Here is a 26,444-nt window from a genome sequence, read left to right as displayed (position 1 = left end):
GAACAATGTGGCCCTTAAACATATCTACCAGGCAGCCACTTGGTCATCCAATCACACTTTTGCCAGGCATTATGCCATCATGCCTCCGCTGGCAGCTGATACAGTGGTGGCTACAGTGATCCTATCTTCAGCCACCAAGCAGTGACTCTGAGTCCCACCATCCACACTAAGCATTGCTTTGTGATCACCAACAATGCAGCATTCATGAGGACATCACTCAAAGAAGAAAAGGAAGTTGCCCTGTGCAGTAATGACTGTTTTTTGAGATGTGTGTCCCTGTGGGTTCTCCATGACCCTCCCTTGCTCCCCTCTACTCCGAGTCCTGGCTACTCAGGCACAGATGAGGAACTAAAAGGGGGAAACGGCACAAAGTGTCTTTTGCGCATTCACGACCCAACTGACAACTACTTGAAAAGCTCCAGGATGACCAGTCACCAACAGCATGGGACACACATCTGTACAGGGTGAGTAACTTCCTTTTCTGTCCTGGCATCCTCCAGCAGACTGCAGTTTTTTTTTCCTGAGGCCTTGTCTACACTGGCAGGTTAGCAAAAAACTCCTTTTTGGCGACAAAACCTGGAGAGCATCCACATTGTGACATGACAAAAGTCATGACAAATGCCCAGTCTTTGGAAACACAAAAATTCTGCTTGCACACAAGACTTTTGTCTCTTCCTCTCTTGTTGACAATCATGTAGCGTCTACTATAGTAAGATTTTTGTCAGGATTGTTGACCTCCAGCATATTTCCCACAATGCCAGTGCTTTCAACTCCACTGTTCTGCAGCCTTGTAAACAGATGAGCCCCTCTCACCTGCAAACCCCGGGAAATTCATTTCCTGGTGTCTGGCTCATTGTAGAATGGTCCTCATGGCATCTTCCCAGGGAAGCGACGGTCTATGTGCACAGCTAATCTGTGACAGCCCAATGCAATGCCAATTCGGTGCTGTCCCAGTCACCATTGTTGTCTGCATCACAGTCTTCCTCCTCTGACAGTAAGGGCATAAGTACCTCTGCTGCAATGCATGATGTCCTAAGCCAGGGGTCAGCAACATTTGCAAACTAAACAGCCAAACTACATCAAAATTCACAACAAGAGGTGAACAAAGAGCGGTATAAGAACGCCCATTTGCATGACTGAAATATACAACGTAATATTATTGATAACTGACAATGATTAATAATAGCATGAATGAAACATTGTACAGTAAAACTCCAATAGTCCGGCATCCAATAGTCCGGCACTCCTGATAGTCCAGCATCAAAACGGCAAGAGCCTAGTGAGTGAGCTTCAGCAAAAAATGAGTTACAAGATAACAACGGCAGCAGCTGAACTGAGCAAAAAGGGTAAAAAAGGCTTTTAAAAACCCCAAAATATTACAGTATACTGTATACAGTATGTACAATAAAAAGGGTTAAGAACACTTTATATACAGTATATAATGTATACAGTGTGTATATATATATATATTTTACCAGTACCTCCTTATAGTCCGGAATATTTTATAATCTGGCACCACCTAGGTCCCATAGGTTCCGGATTATCGGAAGTCTACTGTACTCACAGACTTTATTTAATGGGACTTCTGCTGCTGCATCTTTTCGCACTTTTTTTGAAGTTTATATCATAACTGGTCGAATCAAGCTTTATGCATGCATTCAGGCTATCTTGTGTCAATCTTATGGAAGGGGACTGCGGATGTGGGGGAGCAGAAGTCTGGGATGGGGATGGGGTGCATAAGGGGCTCAGAGCAGGGTGTTTGGGTGTATGGAGCTTGAGCAAGGGAAGGTGCAGGCTAAAAGTAGGGTGTCTGGCCGGGGTGGAGGGGGCAGGAGTGGGCTGGGGGTGGGGTGTTTGGCCGGCCAGAGGAGGGGGCAGTAATGGGCTGGGGGTTCAGGATCTTGTTGGGGGAATGAGTGAGGGGTATGGGGCCTGTGGCCATGAGGGGGTGGGGGGCAACTTATTTGTTCATGCCACATCACAGGCACCAAGTAACACAGTCTCTCTCTCTCTGCTCCCATTCGTCGCATTCTGGTCAATGGGAGCAAAGGGGAAGCCTCCAGGAAGTGTATACCTGTGAAGCTGTCCCTTACTGAAGTAATGAACTAATTAACTGTATCTGTGATGGCTGTCAGTCCCTTCTACTGGATCCAACATCAGAACTATGACTTCATGGCTTTATAGTTATGCTACAGTCCCTGGCATAATCAGCCTACTGCTTTCTTCTCCTGTAGCTGTTTGCAGATAAGAATCACTTCACTGACCACTGGAGTACAGCCATCTCTGGGATGGAATGTGGCACAGGGATTGCCTGGCTAGATCAGACACTGGGTCTGTCTAGTTCAGTATCCTGTCTCAGTCAGAGGTCAGCACTGGGTGCTCCAGAGGAAGCTGTCAGAACTCTGTAATAGACAGATGTGGGATAATGTGGCCTATATATTCGATCTCTTCCTGGTCTCTAATAGTTAGAAACTAGCTTAAACCCTGAAGCACGAGATTTAATATCACTTCCAATACTATCAGTACTTACAATATATCTGGATATTTTTGATATCCAATATAGGTCCGGTACTTATACGAATCCTACTAAGCTTTTGGCTTCAATGGCTTCCTGTAGCAATGAGTTCCTTGGTCTACATATTCATCCTATGAAAAAGTTTGCCTTTTATCTATTTTGAATTTATATTTTAAAATGAACAATTAAAATCAATTCTATGTTACAGTTTAGAACAAGTGCTTAACTACACCTGGATGTAGAAAGGTAGAAGAGAAAACGATTATTACATAGAATTGAAATGTCAAGGAAAATTTAATCTGGCAAAATGTTTGAATTTGACCAAGACATTCGGGATAATGGGACTAATACACTCAGTCTTGTAAAAAGTGCCCAGGGATCTTTAAAGATCATTAGCAGTGAGGACCTGAAATGCATATATTGCAGCAGCACAGCATCCCTAAAACTCTGCTGGACTACTGGCTTAGTACTGACCCAGAGGGAAGAATGACAATTAATGAATCCCTTAATGCCATTACAACAAGCTGGGTTTTCTTTCGTAGTTTCCCACCTGAGTGTTGCCTAGGCCTAACCTGTTTGATTTATAAGAGCTGAGATGAGAACATGTCCCAAAACAGTACGGCCTCAGTTCCTTGGTTAGGTTTGGTAGACTTGTGGTTTGACCCTAACAACCTACTATTTTTTATTTTTTCAGGTAGAATCATAGGGTAGGTCTACATTGCCACCCTAGTTCGAACTAGGGTGGCTAATGTAGGCATTTGAAGTTGCAAATGAAGCCTGGGATTTAAATATCCTGGACTTCATTTGCATCTTGCCGGGCGCCGCCATTTTTAAATCCCCGTACGTGCGGACTCCATGCCCATGGCTACACGCGGCACGGAGTAGGTAGTTCGAATTAGGCTCTCTAGGGTCCACGAGGGGGAGGGAATGCCAGATGTTAGGAAGAGGCAGGTGTTAGTAGTGAGTGATTCGATCGTTAGAAACATAGATAGATGGGTTTGTGATGACCGGGAGAACCATATGGTCACTTGCCTGCCTGGTGCGAAATGGCATCTAGATTGACTTATGTGTAGTGCTGGGGAGGAGCCAGTGGTCATGGTACATGTAGGTACCAATGACGTAGGGAAGGGTAGGAGAGATGTCCTGGAGGCCGAATTTAGGTTGCTAGGAAAGACTGAAATCCAGGACCTCTATGGTGGCGTTCTCGGAAATGCTTCCAGTTCCACGCGCAGGGCCAGATAGGCAGGCAGAGCTTCAGAGTCTCAATGCGTGGATGAGATGCTGGTGTAGGGAAGAGGGGTTTGGATTTATCAGGAAATTGGGTCACTTTTGGGAGAGGGAGAGCCTATACAGGAAGGAGGGGCTCCACCTAAACCAGGGTGGAACCAGACTGCTGGCACTAAACATTAAAAAGGCCGTAGAGCAATTTTTAAACTAAGAGATGGGGGAAAGCCGATTGGTGCGGAGATGCATGTAAATTGGAGGGAGACTTCTCTTAGAGGAGAATCCATTGATAGAGATCCTCTAAGCTGTAGTCAGAAAGAGAGGAGGGGAGAAGACAAACCATGGGCCAGAACAAACAAACAACTGCATATAAAGGAATCCAACGCATCAGGGAAGGGCAGACAAATAAGCAGTGGCAAATTTTTAAAGTGCTTGTACACAAATGCTAGGAGTCTGACTAATAAGATGGGTGAACTAGAGTACCTCGTATTAAAGGAAGAGATTGACATAATAGACATCACTGAAACCTGGTGGAATGAGGAAAATCTGTGGGACACAATCATACCGGGATATGAAATATATCGAAAGGATAGAGCAGGCCGGGTGGGAGGTGGAGTGGCACTGCATGTGAAAGATAATGTAGAATCAAATGAAATAAAAATATTAAATCAACATGTTCCATAGAATCGCTATGGATAGTAATTATATGCTCCAATAATAAGAAATTAGCAGTAGGGATATATTACCGACCACCCGATTAGGACAGCGATACCGACATTGAAATGCTGAGGGAGATTAGAGAGGCTACCAAAATAAAGAACTCTATAATAATGGGGGATTTTAATTATCCCCATATTGACTGGATACATGTCACCTCAGGAAAAGAAGCAGAGAGAAAATTTCTCAATGGCTTAAATGACTGCTTCTTGGAGCAGCTGGTGCAGGAACCCACAAGGGGAGAGGCAATTCTCAATTTAGTCCTGAGTGGAGCGCAGGATCAGGTCCAGGAAATAACCGTTACAGGACCGCTTGGGAATAGTGACCATAATATAATAACATTTAACATTCCTGTGGTGGGAAGAACACCTCAGCAGTCTAGCACCCTGGCATTTAATTTCAAAAAGGGGAATTACACAAAAATGAGGAGGTTAGTTAAACAGAAATTAAAAGGCACAGTGACTAGAGCCAAATCCCTGCAAGCTGCATGGAAACTTCTTAAAGACACCATAATAGAGGCCCAACTTAAATGTATACCCCAAATTAAAAAACATAGAAAGAGACCTAAAAAAGAGTCACCGTGGCTTAACCACCATGTAAAAGAAGCAGTGAGGGACAAAAAGGTATCTTTTAAGAAGGGGAAGTCCAATCCTAGTGAGATAAATAGAAAGGAACATAAACACAGTCAAATCAAGTGTAAATATGTAATAAAAAAAGCAAAAAAAGATTTTGAGGAACAGCTAACCAAAAACTCAAAGAAATAAAACGTTTAAGTACATTAGAAGCAGGAAACCTGCTAAAAAACCTGTGGGTCCCCTAGATAATCAAGATATAAAAGGAGCAATCAAGGATGATAAAGCCATTGCGGAGAAACTAAATGATATCTTTGCTTCAGTCTTCACGGCTGAGGACGTTAGGAAGATTCTCAAATCTGCACCGTCCTTTGTGGGTGATGAATCTGAGGAACTGTCCCGGATTGAAGTGTCATTAGAGGAGGTTTTGGAACAAATAGAAAAACTTAATGTTAACAAATCTCTGGGACCAGATGGCATTCATCCAAGGGTTCTAAAAGAACTCAAATGGGAAATTGCTGAGCTATTATCTGTGGTTTGTAACCTATCCTTTAAATCAGCTTCTGTACCTAATGACTGGAAGGTAGCCAATGTGACAACAATATTTAAAAAGGGCTCTAGAGGCGATCCTGGCCATTACAGACCAGTAAGTCTAACTTCAGTACCGGGCAAATTAGTCGAAACAATAATAAAGAATAAAATTGAGGCATGCAGAAGAACATAATTTGTTGGATAAAAGTCAACATGGTTTCTGTAAAGGGAAATCATGTCTTACTAATCTATTAGAGTTCTTTGAAGGGGTTAACAAACATGCAGACCAGGGGGATCCTGTAAATATAGTATACTTAGATTTTCAGAAAGCCTTTGACAAGGTCCCTCACCAAAGGCTCTTGTGTAAATTACATGGCCATGGGATAAGAGGGAAGGTCCTTTCTTGGATTGAGAACTGGTTAAAAGACAGGAAACAAAGGATAGGAATAAATGGTAAATTTTCAGAATGGAGAGGGGTAACTAGTGGTGTCCCCCAAGGGTCAGTCCTGGGACCAATCCTTTTCAACTTATTCATAAATGATCTGGAGAAAGGGGTAAGCAGCGAGGTGGTAAAGTTTGCGGATGATACCAAACTGTTTAGGGTAGTCAAGACAGAAGCAGACTGTGAGGGACTCCAAGAAGATCTCACCAAACTGAGTGATTGGGCAACAAAATGGCAAATGAAATTTAATGTGAATAAATGAAAGTAATGCACATCGGGAAAAATAACCCCAACTATACGTACAGTATGAAGGGGGCTAATCTGGCTATGACAAATCAGGAAAGATCTTGGAGTTATTGTGGACAGTTCTCTGAAAACTTCCACACAGTGTGCAGCGGCAGTCAAAAAGGCAAATAGGATGCTAGGAATTATTAAGAAAGGGATAGAAAATAAGACACAGAATATCTTACTGCCCCTGTATAAATCTATGGTACGCCCACATCTTGAATACTGTGTACAGATGTGGTCTCCTCACCTCAAAAAAGATATTTTGGCCTTGGAAAAGGTTCGGAAAAGGGCAACTAAAATGATTAGGGGTTTGGAAAGGGTCCCATATGAGGAGAGGTTAAAGCGACTGGGACTTTTCAGTTTAGAAAAGAGGAGACTGAGGGGGGATATGATAAAGGTATATAAAATCATGAGTGGTGTGGAGAGGGTGGATAAGGAAAAGTTATGTATTAGTCCCCATAACAGAAGAACTAGAGGACACCAAATGAAATTAATGGGTAGCAGGTTTAAAACTAATAAAAGAAAGTTCTTCACACATCATGTAGTCAACCTGTGGAACTCCTTGCCAGAGGAGGCTGTGAAGGCTAGGCCTATAACAGAGTTTAAAGAGAAGCTAGATAATTTCCTGGAGGTTAGGTCCATAAAAGGCTATTAGCCAGGGGATAGAATTGGTGTCCCTGGCCTCTGTTTGTCAGAGGCTGGAGAGAGATGGCAGGAGACAAATCGCTTGATCATTGTCTTCGGTCCACCCCCTCTGGGGCACCTGGTGCTGACCACTGTCGGAAGACAGGATACTGGGCTAGATGGACCTTTGGTCTGACCCAGTACGGCCGTTCTTATGTAAACTGTAGCTCTTAATGAAGACAAATAACTATACCAACATTAGAGCTTCTGTTGGCATAGGTACCCCACTTCCCCAAGAGGTGGTAGTTATGTTGTTGGAAGAAGCCCTTACTTCAACATAGACCAACCTAACCCCAAGCGTGGACAGCACTAAATAAACCAATATAACTTATACTGACCAAAGTTTGTAGTATTGCTCCAACCCAAGAGACGATAAATAAGCATATGGAGCTCTCTGGTAATCATGCATTACAAGCAAGATGCATTACTCAGCAGAGCTACCAGCAGATATGGAGAATTTATTTAACTGTACTCAATGCACTCTGAAATACTATCATAGTATTAACATGGATCTTACTCAAAATGCTGCACAAACATTAACTTCCTACTCCATACAGCATCCTTGTAAGGCTATACTAGTATTACGTACACCTAACAACAGGATACTAAGGAAGAGAACTACAGGCCCCATCTACACCAAGTGATCATGGAGTCACTGGCCCCTGTGACAATATAGCTGTTCCTGACAATGTTAAAAGCAGTATTGTAAACATATGTCATGGTGTCCCTCTTATTTGACTAAGGCCTTAGTCTATCTGGAGTTTAAAGGGAGTAGGATCTAACGACGTTATATCTTTAGCCCTGGTACTCCCAGGTTAGGGACACCGCTCTTGCACATGGGTCCTCCTAAGTAGTTGTAGTTGCAGGGTAGGAATCTTAAAAGCACCTAAATGACTTTGTGAGATTTCTGCTCCCAAGTCACTGAGGTGTTTTTGAAAATCCCACTAAGGTACATATAGAGTGACTTGCAAAAGGCAACATAACAAGTCAGTGACAGTGTCAAGATGTGATGACATTAGGCCTTCCTGACTCCTAGTTCCATTTCACCCCCATACACTACACGCTTTTCTAGTGCTAATTCCTCATTTTCCATAGTAATCAATAGCTTAGCCGTGGAAATCTGGTGCATGTCTGTATGCGCCAATTTTCACTAAGCAGCATAGACTTTGGAGTGACACACAAATGCAAAGCGGCCCCCTGCCTCGTGTGTCTGAGAGCAAGGGATATTGTTGGACTAACTTTGAACTGCAACCGTGCCATCACTGAATGGCAAATCCTTCTGGCTCTGAAAACAGCCCTTTGCAGGGTGAAAGGGGGATGGGGATTCTAAAGCATTCCACAGTAAAGTACCTTGAGACCACCGCTGTGTGTGCTTCCCAGAGGCTTGGCTCCCAGGCCGCCAGTCTCTGGATAACTTCCATCCCAAATGTATGTCACATTTCCTTCCAATAAAAGCAAAATATTTATACTAATCTGGGGTCACCCAGAGGCCATCCTGCTATCGCAAGTTGGAAGCAGCTGCAATATTGTAAATCAAGGGGCGAGAGGGTGGATAGGATTAACAGGGGCCTCCAAAATAAATGATGGGATTTGCTCTCAGCTTCTGCCGGGAGGTGTCAGAAATGGGGCAAGACACTCCTGGTGGGTTATCCTGAGCTGGGACAATGAGGTGCTGGCAGAAGAACCAGGCTTGAGCCTTCAACACGGCATGAAGAGGCAAAAGAAGAACTGTGTGACAGCCACATACTCTAGCTGGTGGAACACAAGGGCAAGGGAACTCACAGTAAAAAACTGCTTGTTGGTGATCACTACATAATGGTACTGACAGCCAGGCAGGAAGTCCTGGGGGATGGAGGTAGATCTGACAGCTAGAAAGTGAAGGGGGATAAGGGCTAAAGCGAAATCACCCCTTTGAATTTTTAGAGAAGGGCTAGGCAATTCATTAGCTCATCTGCCTGGAGAGAATTTTCTGAGCTAACCCTGAAGGAAAGAAACATGAAAGTTCACTTCATCTGCGTGATCCCAAACCAGATATTAATGTCTTTTAGGGGATGGGGTTTGCAAAATACTTTGGGATTTTCCCATTGTTTGGGTCGCCTGGTCCCACTGGCCAACCTTTCTAGCAAAACTCTATAATGCTGTTCACTTCTGCGGTTTGGTTGCTTACCAAGAGCTCTCTCCTGCCAGATTTTGAGCCAAAGAAATGTTTTGGGATGGCGTGCACGGCTATGGCCATGACATAATTGTCTACCCACCTTCCTCAGCCCGTTTGGAAAGATGTCTTTAGTCCTGGATGGAGGCTGTGAATACAGGGGGCACATCTGTGAGGAGGAGAACTTTCTGTCTGGGAGGGGACAGCGTGATGGAGTTCCTCAGTCACTTGTGGAGACAAATATCCTTCACTACAGCTTGTGGGCCCGCCAACAAATGGGGGGAGGGAGCAAAACGGGCAACTGCTGCTGGGACCCACAGGGGGCTCCTGGTCACCACTACTGGACCCTTTAAATTGCTGCTGAAGCTCCACACCACATGCTCTGAGAAGTGCTCAGGGCTGCCTGGGATAGGCACAGCTCACTTCTGGACAGTGCTGAGGCTGCTTGGGGGAAGCTAGCCCCAGCCTTGTCCCTTCCGCCTGAGTTCTTCCCTCCTCTGCCTTGCCCAGCAGCCAAGTGAGTCTGAGCACTTGATATACAACCAATCATTTCTGCCTCTTTCCTCTGCATGGACAATATAAGCCCAATTCTGCATCTATCCAGTGCAGCCCCATTGAAGTCAATGACTCAGCATCTCTTTGGCATTTGGACTGTTTTGTACCACACCTTCACTGCAATGTGACCCTAAAGTCAGCATGACCAGACACAGGAAGCTCACCAAGTGTAGGGGGATCCTGTGGTGGCAGAGAGCTGGCAGAGTCATACCAATGTCACCTTCCTCCCTGTGAATGAGGTCGAGGCATGGGGGAAGAGCAGGCGGCTGATTCTCAGCTACGGAAACAGCCCTTTGAGGCATTGACATCGGAATACCTGAAAGTGTTCCGAAGCCAGCTCTAATTTTACCTGGAGACCTTCCCAGTTCACATCTGATCCATTTCCTCCTGAGTTGCACTGGGCTTCCCACAAATGCAGACAAGGTTCATGCTCAACACGATTGTGTGAGTGTAACTACGATCAGAATTTAGCCCTACTGCTGGATGGCTTTTGGAATAAATTACCTTTCTGGAAAGTTTCATGTGAATTGAACCATCTGATCCTCACCTCCCACCCCTCTCAATCTCCAGTTAGCAAGCAGGGCTGGTACTAGAGTTGCAATACTTGATGTCAATGACAGTAGATTTCAAGCCACACACAAAAAAATCTTAATGAAGATCATCTGCCTGAGTTTAAGTACCTATCAGTAATTTACAGGTAAGTAACTACTATAACATTGCTGAACTTAAATATACTTGTGTAAAGGCTTCTTTAAAGCCCAAATTAGTGTTTTTGTTCCCAAACTGCAGCACTTCTTCTTTCTAATCTGTATACAGAATGTGCTTTTCCTGTTGCAATTGCTCATCATTTCTTGCCTTCCTCTTTCAGTGGAAACTGAGGCTATGTCTAGACTACTCTGATCGATCAGAAAAAGGTACGCAAATTGCGCTCCGCAATTTGCATACCTTTTTCTAATAGTTTCTTCGGAAGAGGCTTTCCCGAAATTTGGCCGGTCTACACTGGGCCAAATTTCAGAAAAGCCTCCTCTTTCGGAAGAGCCCTTCTTCCTTGTGGAAGGAGGAAGACAGGGCTTCCAAAAAAAAGCGGAAGAGCAGACCCGTTCCCTGGACATGAAGTAGTTTTTCCCAGAAAACCCCTGTAGTGTAGACGTAGCCTCACAGAAAGAGAGATGGTGCATGTGTGTTTTAAAATGTGTGCTTATGAGTGGGGCCTTGTGCAAAGCATGTATAGTGTGTGCATGTTTGTTTACTGTGTATGTCTGCATGTGTGTAAATAGGAAGTTGTGTGTTGTGGAGGTGGCGGTACAGAAAAGTCACATGCAGGTTTTCCAGTGATTCACTAATTTGTGCACAGTAAAACATATAAGGAGAAGAGCCCTTTTAAGAAGCGATTGGAATGTAGGAGATTGACCCTTCTGTGGCAAGCAATTGGAAAATGATACTTAGCGACTAGAGAAGGGACAGCCTGTAGCACTGAAACGGACAAATCAAGCCCATGCTACCCTGCCTATGTCTCATCAACAAGGATATGCCAGCCTGTGTAGACGATGCCATAGAAAGTTAGTTCCCCAAAAAGTGTGGTAGAAGTGTCAGCATTTTTGCAAGAGCAGAATTTTAGCTCTTAACTTGAATCTCTTTTGCCTGCCCAAAAAATCCTTGCTCCAATGTCAAGTGACATGAGGGCAACCTCTTCCCTAGTGTAAGGAGCTGCAACACCATGAAAGTCAGTGGCTCTGCAGTGCCATACACCAGGGCCCCATGTTGGCCAGTGGTTGGGAAAAAAACGTAATATAGTGTCAGCAAAGTTCTGCTCTGTTCACATGGGCTGGCAGAACCGTGTTTGCAGAAACTACTTTCAAGGCCCGTGTCTTAAAAATGGTTTCCCAATGCAGGGGAAAGTGCAAGGCCAAGCTAGATGAGAAACATGTGAAAAGCAAACAAAAACATAAAGAGCAGAAAGGAATGTAAAGTGGTTTTTTGCTTTAACACTCTGAAGTGTTGTTAGTTACAGAGGTAAAAAAACAGGGTAAATGATCTAAGTGAAATACTGTCCTTGTTGAAGTCAATGGGAGTTTTGCCATTGACTTCAATGGAGCCAGAATTTCACCCTCTGTATTTTATAAACAGATGTGCCTATAATGACATGAAACTATTGCAGTTCAGCTGAAAGTTGCAGAATCACATAATATTTTGCTTCATATACAGTACTTGTGTAACCTATACAGTACTTGTGTAACCTACACACCTAGTGGATGTGATTCACTGTCCCATGTAGTGGCATTTAGAAGACTTACTGACAGAGATAAGAACATGTGAGCCTTACCACTTAAGCTGACAAGCACCTGGCTTTATAGCTCAAGCTGTAGCGGCTCCTACACTAAGTTCCAGAGGTTGTGGGTTTGAATCTGCCTGCTGGCAGTTATGCTTGTTTGAACTTCTATGTTTCTCATCTGGGTGCAATAGATTAATGACAGATATGTACACTAATTTTGATTTTTCCTTGCCTAATGGCCCCAGTACATGCATGCTATTTCTAGATACTCATCAAGGTCAAAGATGACTAAAGTGGAACAGATAAAGTAAAGAAAACAAACTTCCCCCTTTTTTGTTTCCCCCAGAGCTGCAAGCATTTCATTCATACAATTCTTACCTCATTTCTCCTCTTCTCTCCAAGATTACTGATGTGGTGAAAGTGGAAAGCATTTTAAAGGAATGGTGTCATTCATCAGGTAACCAGGCCTCTGTGTGTCACAAAAAATGCAAATATTTGCAATGAATATGGTGTTCTCAGAAGACTTCATAGCAGTGATGAATGAAATCTCATCCAAACTTAGTAAAGTACTATTCACATGTTACAAAGCACTGAACTGAAGCTGAGTGGCTAAGCAACTCAACCAAAATCAAGTGGCAGTGGCAGAGCTGAGAAGAAAACCCAGGATGCCCAGTTTCTTGATCACACTGAGTCTCAAAAGGCCTTTGGCTATTTTTCCTGTCTATTCTGCAGATGTATCTTTTTTGTCATTGCTGAATAGTTTTTGGACCTTCCCAGTCACTTCATTCTCCTCTGAGGTATTGGAACTTGAAAGATTGTAGGCAGAGAAGGGAAAAACAATTTAGACAAAATAAGAGCTGCCCTGATCTTTCCATCAGAGCTTTAACTGAGGCCAAGCCCTGAAAGATTCCACACACACACACACACACACACACACACACACACACACACACACACACACCATTCTTTGCACAGCAGCCTTTGCCTTCTGGTTGTGACAGGGAGTGAAAGTTCTGAAGACTGTGATAGGCTATTCACATGGCATGTCCATCTGGACTGGAAACAGGAAGTAGGGTGAATCTACCAAGAGAGCTACTCTTCACAAGCTGTCAGCCCAATTTTCCAGACCTGCCTGGTTCATATGTGCAGCCAAACTTTGGCTGTTTAGCCAAATGCATCTTTCTGAGGTTCACTCATCACTCCTCATAGCTGACATTTCCTTGTTATCTCCCCTCTTTGCCTCCTGAGTAAAGAAAAACAACAAATGCAAGCTGAGACTATGGCACCTCCATCCTTGTGATTGACACCTTCACTCTGCTGCTGGGTTAAGACCTTTGCAAGTGGGAATTCCTTGTACTGAATTAATTAACTGTCATATTGTTATTTCTCTTGATCTACTGCCATAGGAACAAGAGTGGGTGCTATAAAACTTTCACTTATTACACACAGATCTGAACAGAATATTGAAAGGCACATTTAAAAGACAGTGGGGCTGAACTATCCCTCCGCCCCCATCTGCCCGTGGGGGACACACTTCACTGCAGACACTGCACAGAATTGATTACAGACCTCTAGTGGCCTTATTTATATGACTTTGTTTAGCCTCAAAATTGCTCACTCGTTCAGTAACTTAGAAAGCTGTATGCAGTTTCCCCATAGGGATTACAACATGGTGTCATTTCATCTCCTCTGCATTTCCCATCCTGTTGTCTGTTTGTTTTATTTTCCTTGCCATAACATCTGTCCCGCATTGCTGAGAGGTTTCACAATTTGGATCCTGCAATAAATTATGACGCAGAGTCAACAGGCTTCAGAATTTCACTGTTTGCTTTCTGCTTCTTTTTCAAGGGCTCCTTGGTCAGCCACTGCTTTTAAATGGACTTCAGGGTTTTTTTTTTCTTTCTATTTTTATTCTGTTATTTGTAAAAACACTCTTTAGAAGCTGAAAAATAACATTTCTGTCCCTCCTGCTTGTGCCCTTTTCTATGTGGGGCACTGGTTTTCCTGCAGAGTGTGTGTGGAACTCAAATTAACCTGCTTTAAAGGACTCGCAAAAAGAGCTCTAACAAGCTCTGTACAAAACGACCTAGCAAAAAATTCTAATATAGAACAGCACAGGCACTCATTTTTCTATTTGCCACTGGCTGGGAAAGAGCTTGCACCGTCAGCAGCTGTCTGTCTCCACAGCCCACAGCCACAAATTGATCTGGGGCCCTTACCAAAATGGAAGCACCACCCTAGATTACATGGGCCACAAAAATCAACCCTGGATGGCTGCAAGGGAGACTGTAGAGAACATCTGAACTTCGGGCCGAATCTCAAACTTTCAACACTAGGGACTGGTTTTAATTGATTTACTTTTCAAGACTATGCTAGCGTATCTCCACCACAGAAAGGGCCAGTCAATATTTTAAAAAAAAAAAAAAAAAAGCGAGCGAGAGAGAAATCTAAGATTAGCCTTCCTTTCCTTTGGAATTTCCCTGTGACAGTAGAGTTCTACACCACCACAAAGCAGAGATGTGCCTACAACTGACCTCTTGGTACCTTCCCCTGCCATTCAAACCGCTCTTCCTCCAGAACACATAGTAGCTTGCAATTCCTTATGAAAGGAGTAGCCCCTACTGTCTTCATTCAAAGAGGGAACCTGAAAACGCTCCACAGCCACCAGCTTTGCTCCCTTCAGTAGCCATTCCATGACGGAAGCAGTTACTTCTTTCTTCAGGATCATTTTGGTTTGGTGGGAACATACCGGTATTTGTTTCAAGGATTCTCCTTTCCCCAAAAGAAAGGGGGCCTGATTCTAAGTTGGCACCATTTTTATACTAGTTCAACACCTCTGACTTGTGTCAGTTGAGGTACTTCCACCAGCATAAAGATCAAAATCAGACCCTTTGTTTCTACCCTCTCAGTCACTGGCTACTAGGGTTGCCAGATGGCTGAAACAAAAATACCGAACACCTCCCCCCCCCCCCAAAAAAAAAAACCACCGAGGAAAAAATCTGTTGAAGGGGAAAAGACCAAAGTTGTTGAGACAAAAAAAAGACTCCAAGGACTTAAGCCACAAAAAAACCCAAACAAACAAACAAAAAAAACCCCACATTTAAAATAAAACAGCATGTCCCCTTTAAGAGTGAGTGCAGGGATAGGAACAGGGGAGTTGTTGATCATTAAGACCCAGGGGAAGCATTGCTTCCCCTAGGTCTTTTGCTATTTTGTGCCGGAAGCCTTGGGGAATCAGGTAAACATAGGGGCTAGGGTTGGCGGTGTTGGGGGCCGGGGGCTCAGGGGAGAGGGAAGGCCAGGCGCTGAGTGTTTGTAGGGTTGCCAGGTGCCTGGCATTTTCGCCTCCTGGCCAGGGAAAAATTCAGAGAATACCGCACATCTCAGGTGTCCGGTATTCTCTGAATTTTTTTTACCAGACAGGAGGAAAAAATACCGGACTGTCCAGGTGAATACTGGACACCTGGCAACTCTACTGGCTACCTGTGTGACTAGTCTATATTTATTAGTGTCCAATGTTGCTGATCAGTATCTTCTTAACACACTGTCCTTCCTGGCATATTAATCCAGATATGGATTTCAGACATGCTGAAGTAGGAGTGTTCAGATCATTTTTCTTCTGGCTTTATTCCTTGCACTCATTGTCACTGACTCCCTGCTCAGCTGGCCAACAGTGTAAAGTAGAAGTAAATGGAATTAGGAGCATTGTTTGGTGTTGTATTTGGGGAATGCATCAGAAATCATTTATGGCTCCACTTTTCATGAGTGGCAGAGTCATCCTAAACCCATGACTGTAGTAGTTCAGGCCTGTATGCAGGGGAAGGAGGTGATGCAAAGGATGCAAAAGCACCCCCTCATGGTTCCCCAAGTAGTAAGCATGGTTCAGCCGGTCAGGGGAAGGCAGGAGCAGCATGCTGCCTAAGCCTTCCTCCGCCATGATCTGACCAGCCAGTGAAGGATGGGCCTGATTTCCCACTTACTTGGGGTACCATGGGAGGTGCGTTCACACCCTTGTTGTCCACATTTACAAAAACACACCCTCCACAGAAATTCCTGCATGCAGGCCTGTAATTCTAGCACTGCTTAATCCAGGGATGGGCAACCCCAAATAGTGTGTGGCTGCATGAGTGGCCCTCCTTCACTTCACTGGGCTGCAGGAGTCCACAGCCCACTAGGGTTCCACCTGCAGCCCTCCTGCCTGCCCCCCATGCACCTTTTGCGTACCAGGCACCAGAGCCCCGCACTTACCTGCCTCTCTCCCTCCCAGCACTTTTGGAGCATGCAGATCACCTGCTTCATGCTTCATCACTTTTCCTCCCCCTCCCTCTCAAAGCTGGAACACTGTGAGCAGCTGATTCTTAGTGTTCCAGCTCTGGGACAGAGGGGGAAGAGCGAGGCTGGAACATGAATTAGATGATTTGCAGCTCTTCCAAAAGAGGGGAAAGGGAGGTGCAAGAAGTGTGGGGCTCTGGTGCCTCAGTGCACCAGAGGCATGGGGGGGAGGGGCAGCCAGGGAGTCCGGGGGCCACAAGTGGAGCCCTAATGGGACACAAGTTGCCCACCACTGGCTTAATCTATCATGTTTTCTGTAGCTACACAGACATACCAAAAGGCTACTTCTTACTAATGAAGATGACGGCATAATGCACAGCAAGAACAGCAAATCTGTATTAGGTTCATTTTAAACAGAGTGATGAGCCTGTGAGATATGTAGAAGTTAAATCTCTCACTCTCTTGCCAAGGAGAAGGTGAATTTGAGAGGGTGCTGCAGTTTACAGTCAGGCATGATTCACTTCAAGTTAACTGCTGGAACACAAGGTGGTACTGAAGGCATGCAACCAGGGACTGCCAAGAATGGATTCTCAAAGGAAAAGCAGAAGTACCTGGCTCTTTGCCTAGCTCTGAGTCTTTTTCCATCCCATTCAATTTCTTCTTAGAATTCCTGTCTGTTTTGCAGTGTCAGCCATTTCAATAACAGCTGATATGATGACAGAGATGCAAGAATGCTCTTAAATTTGTATCCATCTTGGTCAAAGACTGACTGTGCCTAGAGAAGCCAAAGATTGCAACATGCGCCCACAGTTATTGACAGCTCTTGAAAACAAGCTTGTGAGCTAAATAGTATGGCATGCTAGGAAGGGAGGTAGGGAGACTTGGCCAGAGAGGAGCTGTCTCCAGAATGGGAAGGGGGGTTTTGCGGGCTCCTCCCTGCTCCTGGGCATGTTTCAGCACCTCTGGCTTCAGCTCCTTGCTCCCCAGCACAATCCCAGGCCCCACAGCAGCTGCTCCAGTAGTCTTGCCTCCTGCTTAACAGAGGCCATGGAATTCCAAATAGCAATTACTGCAAAGTCATAACTTCTGATGAGTTACAGCATTTCTTTTAGAAAGGTATCCAGTCTTGATTCAAAGATTTCAAGTGATGGAGAATCCACAACACCTATAGATAAAAATTGATCCAATGACTAATTACCTCCACTTTTTAAAAAAGCGTGCTTTATTTCCAGACTGCTTTTGTCTAACTTCCGTATCCAACTCTGGCTTTTATTACGCTTTTCCTAAATTAAAGAGCCTTCTACAACAAAAAAACCTCTTCCTCAAATAGGTACAAGTTGATCCTCTCTAGTCTGACACCCTGGGGACCTGACCGGTGCCAAACCGCAGGAGTTCAATATTGTCTAACAGCATGACCAACACTTCCACTGCTTACTGGGCTCTTAGAAGACACTGAGGGGTAAATTAGAACTAAATGGGTAAGTTAGACATTATGGGGTAAATAACACAAAGCACTGAGAGCCAGAGCTGGTGGTTGTAAACAGACTTTATGAGACCATAGGAAACTTGTCCACAACCATGATAAGTGGACCTCTGGCTAACTAAAACGAGGGTGGACCACAGATGTTGCTGGGTCAGAGTATGCCGGCTAGAGATTTTCATCATGGTCAAGTCCCCTTTTAACCTTCTCTTGGCTAAACTAAACAGATTGCGCTTCTTTAGTCTCTCACTAAAACACAGACCTCGAGTTATTTTCATAGCTTTTTTCTTAGCCTTTTCCAATTTGTCAACATCCTTTTTAAAGTGCAGACATCAGAAGTGGACAAAATATTCCAGTAATGATCTCACCAATGCCATTTACAGATGCAGTACCTCTGTACTCCAGCTCCTACTACATAGTCCTCTGCTTACACAGCCCAGGATTCACTAAAGATCCAGTTCTGTATGGACGTTTGCTACTGACTTCCATGAGAACAGGACTGGGCCATACATTTCCAAAGCTTTGTTCCAGAACCTACTAGGTTCAGAATAAAACTAGGAGGGATTCCCTAGGAGCAGCTTCTTCTTTGGTTGTTCTAAAGGGCTGAGCCCCTAACAGCTTTCATGGGAGTTAGAGAAGACACTGAAGTCAGTAGGAGCTATTGGGTGCTCAGTATGTTTAAAAAGCAGCACATTAATTCAGGTGCCTGTGGCTCCTGGGCATCTCAGATCCTGAAATCCTCATTCTGGCTATGTTCTTCTTGACCTTAATGAGAATGCTGTCAGATTAAGGGTGGAGTACAACTCACATCATCCTCAGATCAGCTGGAGAGCGTGTGCTCCTTTAGGGAACCAGAGACTCGGGGTTCCGAATGCATGACATCATGCTCCAGCAACATGAAGTTGCAGCATGATTAGTGTGTCCTGCAGGACATTCAAATAGGTGGGCATCCCATGGATAATGGGAGAGCACTTTTTCATCCAAAAGGTCAGCAGTGTGCAGGGCATGTGGCCACATATCATGATAGCAGGTGGATGTGAAAACGAATATAGGACCAGACCATCTCCTCTACTTCTGTTTGAGCAAAGCACAAAAGCCTGAAGGCTGCAGAGTAGGGTGCAAGAAAGGGAAGAGTAGTGCTATCCTTCCCCTGAAATGCGATAGAAGCTCTCCTGTTACGATCATGGGCGGTGGGGAATGTAGGCAAGGAAAGGCATTGTCTTCCCAAAATTGCCTACACTGTCCAGCCACTCGGTTGGTGTTGGGACTGTGCGGTGAGGCAGCCTAGCTTCCCAGCAGTTGGGGCTGCGCTGCACGGCAACCCTGGCCCATAGCTGGGGTTGGGCAGGGCTTGCGGGGGGAGGTTGTGGCTTTGGGCAGAAGGGCGCAGGGCTTCAGCTGCCTTTCCCAGCTGAGTCTTCTCCCACAGCCCACGATTAGGATCAGTGCTCCAAAATACTATCAGGGCCAATAAGAAGGGGGTCGCGGCAGGAAGGCCATTTCGCTTGCTCAATGGGGGCCTCAAATGTAAACACTTGATAATTTTTTGGCATGTGATAATTTGTTGCAGCAGGGAAAGAACTATCACTGTTTAACAATGGGACAAGAGTGTTTGAATGGGCTCGCCATGGTTAATATCAGCTGTGACATTGCATGCAAACTAGATTTTCCCCTCAATAGTTAGTGCACTTGCACAGAAAAAGGCTAGAAAAGCATTTGTTAAAATATTCAAATGGTCTCATTCTTTTTCAGTGCCTTATTTTCTTTTCACATGGTGTCATTTTTTATTTTTACTATGGCGTTGGGCCTTAAAAGCTGAAAGTGGCCTGAGCCTCTCTGAACCCCGGCGAGGGCCTGGATACAATATTTTGGGGGCTGGTTGACTCCCCAGATTGCCACTTGGAAATCCAAGGAAAAGTAAATGTTGCTTGAAGTGGCGTTAGCTGTTTCTGATTCTGGATGCCCCCTACTTTGGCTGCTTGTTAGACACTAGCTGCCAAGAGGAGACGAAAAGCTGGTACTTTTGTTTGCTCTGAAATAAAAATATCTTTTAGGCAAAAAACTCTCACCTCCACTTGTGTTTTCCAGTGAACACTGGGTGTGCCTGTCCCTCCAGGCTGCCTGTCATAGTGCAACTATGAGAGAGAAACAACCCCCTCCCTCAATAAAACTCCTGCCAAAGCTATTTGACAATCCAGTCCAATGCCATTCTGCTAATGTGAAGCCTGAGGCCCAGCTTTTAACGGACAGTTGCTCTGACTGGAATAAAACCCCAAAGGAAACAATAATATGACTTGGCCTACAGTTAAAAGTTTTGCTGGCATAGCTGCCTCAGGAGTGTAAAAAAAATCAACCTCGGGCTCTAACCAACATAGCCCTAAAGTAGCTACAGTTATACCAGCAAAATGGCCCAGCATTTATTTCATAAAGTGAACTAATATTGGTTAGATCAGCAAAAGCACGCTTGCAGCATAAGCTAGGTCTCTGCTGGGAGGATTTGCTAGCAACCCCTTTCTAGTGTAGACAAGGCTTTCTGCCCAAGCAACCCAGCAACAAGAATGGCTGTAGAGCAGACTTCCATTCTAATCAGCATACAAATAGGGTTGCCAGGTGTCTGGTTTTGAACCGGACAGTCCGGTATTTGAGGTTTCTGTCCGGAAAACAAATAGAGAAAATACCAGACACATAAAATGTCCGGTATTTTCTAATTAGGTAAGTTTTATTATTATTAGGAGTATCTGTACAGAGTTGCGTACTGCCTGGCTGGTAGGCATGCTCACACTGCATAAGCGTGTCTACCAGCCAGGCAGTACGCAACCACACAAGCGGGGGCAGGGCCTGGGTGGGATGGAATTCCCGGGGCTGGTCTCGCTCATGCTTCGCCAGGACTGTGTGCAGGACAGGCAGCACCCCAGGATCTACGTGCGCTCGGGTCAATCCCGCTCCCTGACAGCCGATTCCCCCGGCCAGCCCTGCTCCCACTGACCCCCTCCCGGCCAGCCCTGCTTCCCGGCGGCCAGTCCTCCCCTTCCCCCCTCCCCCGATCTCCTCTGGCCAGCCCCGCTCCCCCCAACCAGCCCTGCTTCCCACCAGCTGGCCCTCCCCTTCCCCCCCCCCCCGATCTCCCCTGGCCAGCCCCGCTCCCCCTGAATCCCTCCCAGCCAGTTCCCCCCTCCAATCTCCACCGCCAGCCCTGCTACCCCTGCCCCCCCTGGATCTCCCCGGCCAGCCCCGCTTCCCCCTCCTCACAGCCAGCCCCACTCCCCTCCTGGCCAGTCCCCCCCTCTCCATCTGAGATCAAATGTGTCTGGTATTTTTTTTGAAACTACCTGGTAACCCTACATACAAAAAGAGCATGTGCAGTTTCTGGTGCCATTTCAATCAAAGCTGCAAATGTTCTCTGCGCCACTAAGCACTAGTAGATCAAAAACTAAATCCAAACAAAAATGTGTTCCACTTCTAGGTATCTTCGGGCCCAATGACTGTAAGCTCCCAATAAGTGAGGCCCACAGCCCTGCCAACACCTGAAAGATGTTAGACCAGCACCAAAATACCAGCTCACTGAGAAGAACAAAAAACAGCAACAAACTAGATTGTTACTAACCCTTGCACAGACTTCTCACACTTCAAAACCTCTTTACCACCCTAAAATGTGTCAGTCTTAGGCAGATGCTCCCCAAACACTGCAGTAGTGATTACTAAGGGTGAGTGAAAATGGGAGGCACAATCCACAGATGAAACCTAGAGAGGAGTGACTGTACAATCCACGTACCAGGAGAGATTGAAGTATAAAGTACCTCACAGCCTCAATGTTTGAAATGCAAGGGAGTGGATGAGGGACTGTAAGCAAGATATTTTTTCTGGGTAGCAGCAATCACAAAAGGCTTGCGATCAAAAAGACATGAAGAAGATTATACGTAGGCCTAGAAGAAAGCAGAGATGGCTTTGCACTGCGTAGCAACCTGCCACTGCATCACTGATTACACATAGACACAACAGGGATCAGACTTCAAATACAGCAAGTCTGCTTCTTTCCTGTTCTGCTTTTCGTGTTATTTACCCCAGCTGGAGAGTGGACCACCACATGGGTGTAAAACACAACCAAAGCAGGAGGGCCTCTGACATGCACTTTGCACTGGTGTAAATGACTCCACTTGGTGAATGCAGGGCAATGACAATTCAGGACCAGAGTGTAGCAGGTCTTGGTGGCTCAGATGTACCTCTGAGATACCTTAGTGCTCCCACTCTTTATTACGAGTTTTATCTCAAAGTCCTGTTGAGCTTGAATTTGCTTGGTCATTATGGGTATGTCTACACTACAATGTTAGTTCGAACTAACGGACGTTAGTTCGAACTAACTTTCATAGCCGCTACACTAGCGCTCCGCTAGTTCAAATTTGAATCGAACTAGCGGAGCGCTTAGTTCGAACTAGGAAAACCTCATTTTACGAGGATTAAGCCTAGTTCGAACTTACTAGTTCGAATTAAGGGGTGTGTAGCCCCTTAATTCGAACTAGTGGGAGGCTAGCCCTCCCCAGGTTTCCCTGGTGGCCACTCTGGCCAACACCAGGGAAACTCTATGCCCCCCTCCCGGCCCCGGACCCTTTAAAGGGGCATGGGCTGGCTACGGTGCCCGTGCCAGGTGCAAGCCTGCCAGCACCCAGCCAGCAGACCCTGCACCTGGCACGGCACAGAGCCACCCACCCGATGTCCCCCAGCCCTCCCCCTCTTCCCGGGACCAGGCTGGCGGCTCCTGGGAGCTTGCCCTGGACCGCAAGAGGCGGGCACCTTCCTGGGCTAGCGTGGACATCGTGGACCTCATCCACGATCTCCGCACTAGGCACAGGAAAGTGGCCGTCCAGGGCAGGAGAGCTGCCAGCCTGGCCACCCAGGAGCAGGTGTGCAAGAGAATCAAGGGGGTCCACTGAGACCCCCGACCCTGACCCTGAGCTTACAATGGCCGTCCTGGGTCAGACCAAAGGTCCATCTAGCCCAGTAGCCTGTCTGCCGACAGCGGCCAACCCTAGGGACCCTGGAGGGGATGGACCGAAGACAGTGACCAAGCCATTTGTCTCGTGCCATCCCTCTCCAGCCTTCCACAAACTTCGGGCAGGGACACCACTCCTACCCCCTGGCTAATACTACTCCATGGACCCAACCTCCATGACTTGATCTCACGTCCCTTTAAACTCTGTTCTAGTTGTAGCCTTCACAGCCTCCTGCAGCAAGGAGTTCCACAGGTTAACTATTTGCTTTGTCAAGAACAACTTTCTCTTACTAGTTTCAAGCCTGCTACCCATTCCTTTTCTTTGGTGTCCTCTAGTCCTTCTTTATGGGAACTCAGGAAGAACTTTCCTGAATGCACCCTCTCCACCTAACCCCTGCTTTTAGAGACCTCTATCCTGTCCCCGCTCCATCTCCTCTTTTCTAAGCTGAACAATCCCAGTTTCTGTAGCCTCTCTTCATCTGGGACCTGTTCCCAACCCCTGATCATGTTAGTTGCCCTCCGCTCTCCCAGCCTTTCTCTTCCCCTCTCCCACCTCCTTTTCCCAGTCTCCCCCAGTTTTGTTCAATAAAGACAGAGTCAATGTTGGAAGAAACATTATCTTTATTTTGTACATCAATAAGAAGGGGGGCTAGGGAAGGGTAAGTGGAAGGAGGTGAGGGAGGAATGGGGTACGAGCCCCCGATGGGGAGGACTGGGCTGGCTCTGCGGGCTTCTGGGGGTGGAAGCTCTCCTGCAGCTCCCCGATTGCCCCCTCTCCCCAGATGGCAGCCTGCGGCAAGTGCAGCCGGTCTAATGGCCGAGTGCTGTGATGTGCCCAGTGTGGGTACTCCGGGCAATCCAAGCCAGGACTGCTTTGCAAGCGGGGCACCCCTTAGAACTGTCTGTCCAGGGTGGGGGTCGGGACCCTTTAAGCGCAGCCCTCGGCTAGCCTGAGACAGCATCTCCACGCTCTAAGTCCTCCTCTGATGCCCTGCCGGCACTGCTTCCGGCCATCCTTAAGCCCTGTTCAGGGTCCACTCTGTGTGGACATGCTAGTTTGAATTAGCAAAACGCTAATTCGAACTAGTTTTTAGTTCTAGACGCGTTAGTTCGAATTAGCTTAGTTCGAATTAACTAATTCGAACTAAGTTAGTTCGAATTAACGTTGTAGTGTAGACGTACCCTATGAGACTGAGCATGAGTGTGTGTTAATGAATGTGCTAGTGTCTACACACACACACACGTGTATGTTTGAGAAGGAGCAACACTAATTAAAAAGTCCTTAATGAGCAGAATCTCTCCCTATTGATATTTCCAGTTTTGTAAGATCTACACAAGGAACATTTTGCTGGAATAGAAAGTAGACACATCTTATACCAGCTATACATATTGGCTGCCATAGCTCAGTCCAGCCCCATTCCCTGGCTAAGTAAAATAAGCTATCGCAGCAAAAGTGCAACTATGTCACAAATCACACCTAATCACACCTCTGACTAACATAGCTATGCTGGCAAAAGTTTGTAGTGTAGACTTGTCCCAAGTCAGAAAGAGTTAAGAGCCAATGGCTCTTGTTTTTGAGAACATCTGATCCGCTTTCAGAGGAAAGCCCTCAGTTGGAAAGGATTGTCTTACAACCAGCCTTCAGAGGGATTGTCTGTTACCTGAAAGAGATCAAACAGTCAGGCTCTGTTCTCAGGCTGGGCTGCCATGTGGAAAATACTGTCATCTCCACGCAACAAGGGTCCCAGCTTGTTTCTATAGCAGGAATGGGGTGGGGAGAATACACAAAGTAGGAGGGGCGAGGGATTAACCAAAAAGTATTTGCACATTAAAAAACTAAAGGAAAATATCTGTGTGAAATAAAAAACTGCATATGGTCTGGGCAAAGCCAGCTCTCTGTGTGCCACTCCAGCCCAAATGGCGGGGTGGCTGCACCATTGAGTTGAGAATGGAATTCTGAGCAGGGGTGCAAGTATTAAGAGAAGGAGGGCACCACGCAGGGAATGTTAGTGTAACTATTTACAGTAACGGCTTGCTTTTTAATAAGGATGATATGGTGGCTTTTAAAACACAGGCTCCACTGGGAGCACCGGAGGGGATCCATGGAAAATTTTTAGCAGAGGGAGGCATGTAATTGGGAGTACATGATAAAGTGAGAGGGTGTGATGCTGTCTTACTGCCTTCGTGCCCTAAGCCCTCTTTTAATTGCCTCTTGCCCTAGGCAGCACCCTTTTCTAATGCACAGATCTTTTCACCTCCTTAAACCTGAAATTATAGATGGATGAACTAGAGCTATTTCATGAAAATAACTTTCCCCAAAACCTGAAATGTTTTCTTTGAATTCAGATTTGGCCCTAAACTTCACTGCAGTTCAAATAGTTTTACACAGCTGTTTTTTCCCTAGGAAACTGGCTGGCTCAGTTGGCAAGAACTGGTGAAGGGTTTATGGTACCTCTGCTAATACCTTTCCTGGGTGTAAACCGAAGGCCTGCAGTGCTGTCAACCTAGCTCTTCTCACCAGGATTTCAACTCTTTCAAAAATGTGTAAACATCCGATTTACAAAAAACCCTCCGGAAAATAATTACTTTTTTTTTTTTTAAACCAGAGCATTTCATCAAGGAGTGATGCTGCTCCCCCACTTTGATAAAAGAGTTCTCCATGCTGAGGGAGGATAAGATAAGTCAGCTCAGCTTGCCTCAATTTAATGAGCTCCTTTAGGCCTTATCATTCACCAGGGGCTTTCCCCCCATTGTGAACTTTTCAGCCTTACCAAAGAGGGTTGGAGCTTTCTTTTTTTTTTTTTAATCAGACTCTGTTTGATCAGCGCTTTCTCTTCACAATCCCCCACATCACGCTGGACCTAGTACCACTGGTGCATGTCGGTGTGCCCTAGCAACAGAGAGATTAAGGGAACTACCCGCTCCAGACAGTGTGCTGGCTTGGACTTACTAATTAGCTGCAGAGAAAGAAATGGGTGAGAACAAACTTTTGCAGGGGCAGAGATAGCACCAGGAATGGGGGATGTTGTTCAGCTGGAAGCAGATTCCCCTCCCCCAAAACCTGGGCTTCTGACTCAGACCAAGTCCTTTTTTAAAAGTCTTTGCATAGAAGTGAAGTCAGGGCTGGTGAGAAAGGTTGACACCCCTGGAGACTGCTATAGGACTGGGGCAATGAAAGTATCCCTGCATCATTCTGCCAAATGCCTTGACTCTGCCCTACAGAGAGCAGCTCTAGGATAGAGAGAGTGTTCAAGCTCCCTGGCCCACTCAAGCTGAGGCCTCTCTGCTGAGACGTGTAGTCTCCATCTTGAAATCTCTACACAGTCAATTACTGGCCTGCCCACTGTAGGGAACACTAGCGGGATGAACTCTGCAAGCTCCGCTCGCACCAGAGAGGTGTCACCCACTTTCAGTCATCTTGCCCTGGACACCTAATTCTTTTCTGAAATTTTGAAGATGTTCTGCTATGTCCCCCTTGGTTGGTTTATTTTCTTGCTGCCTCTGCACTTCTTGGTTCTGTCTGGAAGTGGAAGTGAAAGTGCTTAAAGAGAAGCTTTTCTTGTGATATTTCTGGCCTGACCAGAAATTAAAAAAAACAGAAATGTTGAGACACAGCATGTTCTTGTGATTTCCAGCCCAGTTTTGCAAACTGAAGAGGTTTAGATAATTTCAGAAGCATCCAAATTACTGGTGCCTTTCCAATCTGAATTGCCACCCAAGGACTGAGTCCCAGAGGAAGTCACCATCTAGATG

The 26,444-nt window shown here is 45.7% G+C and overlaps 1 long non-coding RNA gene across 1 annotated transcript in view; it reads right to left on the bottom strand.

The window, feature by feature from the left end:
- Positions 1 to 26,444, bottom strand: part of LOC142829150 (uncharacterized) — a 114,090-nt gene that overhangs the window by 72,291 nt on the left and 15,355 nt on the right. Inside the window, exon 2 of the long non-coding RNA XR_016349668.1 lies at positions 12,331 to 12,421. This is a non-coding gene — a long non-coding RNA (uncharacterized LOC142829150). The remainder of the gene's footprint in view (positions 1 to 12,330; positions 12,422 to 26,444) is intronic.

This window comes from Pelodiscus sinensis, chromosome 5 (genome assembly GCF_052426305.1).
Source record: "Pelodiscus sinensis isolate ZL-2025 chromosome 5, ASM5242630v1, whole genome shotgun sequence".
Classification (NCBI taxonomy): Eukaryota; Metazoa; Chordata; order Testudines; family Trionychidae; genus Pelodiscus; species Pelodiscus sinensis.
This window is presented reverse-complemented; position numbering and strand designations above follow the sequence as displayed.